Here is a 1881-nt window from a genome sequence, read left to right as displayed (position 1 = left end):
GGCACCCGCCACCACGCCCGGCTAATTTTTTGTATTTTTTAGTAGAGACGGGGTTTCACCGTGTTAGCCAGGATGGTCTCGATCTCCTGACCTTGTGATCCGCACGCCTCAGCCTCCCAAAGTGCTGGAATTGCAGGTGTGAACCACTGCACCCACCCTCAAACGTCTCTTTAGGGAAGCTTTTATTCACCACCCAGACTAGATGTACTATAAGAGCCAGTACTTCTGATGTAACTTAAACGGTGTTACTGCCTTTGGTCAGCTGTTGAGCTAGACTGTACATTGTGAGCAGGGAACATGTTTACTTTGGACACTGGATATTCCCCCCCCAAACAATAACCATACTTTTAGTCTAAAAAAGAGCCTAAACATTTTCCATTTTTATAGGTAAGATCTTGCTCTGATGGCCCAGGATGGAGTCCAGTAGCTCACTGAAACCTCAAAATCCTTGGCGCCAAACGATCCTCCCACTCCAGCCAGAGGTGTGCACCACCATGCCTGGCTAATTAAAAAAATATTTTTGTGCAGATGAAGGTCTCGCTATGTTGCCCAGGCTGGTCTTGAGCTCCTGGTCTCAAGGAATCCTCCTGCCTCAGCCCCCAAAGTGCTGGGATTAAAGATATGAGCTACCGTGCCTGGCCTTTTATTTTTGTCTACTCACATTTTCGAAATCTGAATGAAGCCAATAACGACCTTAATTCTAAGTTGCTTAAATTTTCTAACCAAAAGCTGAGAGTTGACTAAAACAGTGGCTTATGTTTTAGAATATTCTATATTTAAACAAACTAAACTGCCATTTCCATCCATGATTTCACCCTGTGACTATCATTTTTTAGCTATGGAACATTTTTGAAATGCCATATATGAATATATGATGGTGATGCAAGAAAACGGATTGATGCTATCTAGGGGGAATTATGCGTTCAAATCTGTAAGACTGAAATCTTACCTTTAAAGAATGTTTAGGAGATTAAAACACCAAACATATCTTATACTCAGTTACATATATTTGGTAGTATTGTGTCCGGAATTGGTGGGTTCTTGGTCTCGCTGACTTCAAGAATGAAGCCACGGACCCTAGTGGTGAGTGTTACAGTTCTTAAAGATGGTGTGTCCGGAGTTTGTTCCTTCAGATGTTCAGATGTGTCCGCAGTTTCTTCCTTCTGGTAGGTTTGTGGTCTCGCTGACTTCAGGAGTTGAAGCTGCAGACCTTCAAGGTGAGTGTTATGGCTCTTAAAGGCAGCGCATCCGGAGTTGTTCATTCTTCCTGGTGGGTTTATGGTCTGGCTAACTTCAGGAGTGAAGCTGCAGACTTTCCCGGTGTTACAGCTCATAAAGGCAGCATAGACCCAAAGAGTGAACAGCTGCAAAACTTACTGTAAAGAGCAAAGAACAAATCCTCTACCATGTGGAAGGAGACCTGAGCAGGTTGCGACGGGCTAGCTGGCGAAGCCCGCTTTTATTCCCTTATCTGACCACCGCCCACATCCTGCTGATTGGTCCATTTTAGAGAGAGCTGATTGGTCCATTTTGACAGAGTGCTGATTAGTGCGTTTACAATCCCTGAGCTAGACACAGAGTGCTGATTGGTAAGTTTACAATCTTTTAGCTAGACCGACAGCTAGACAGAAAAGTTCTCAAGTCCCCACTAGGTTAGCTAGATACGGAGTACTGACAGGTGTATTTACAAACCTTGAGCTAGACAGAGTGCTGATTTTTGCGTTTATGATCCCTTAGCTAGACATAAAAGTTCTCCAAGTCCCCACTAGACTCGGGCTCAGCTGACTTCACCTAGCAGACTGCCCGCCAGTCCCGAGCCAGGCCTGCACTCCTCAGCCCTTGGGCGGTTGATGGGACCGGGCGCCACGGAGCAGGGGGCGG

The sequence above is a fragment of the Mandrillus leucophaeus genome, unplaced genomic scaffold, assembly GCF_000951045.1.
Source record: "Mandrillus leucophaeus isolate KB7577 unplaced genomic scaffold, Mleu.le_1.0 Scaffold522, whole genome shotgun sequence".
In the NCBI taxonomy this organism is placed as follows: Eukaryota; Metazoa; Chordata; class Mammalia; order Primates; family Cercopithecidae; genus Mandrillus; species Mandrillus leucophaeus.
Note: the sequence above shows the minus strand (reverse complement) of the source record.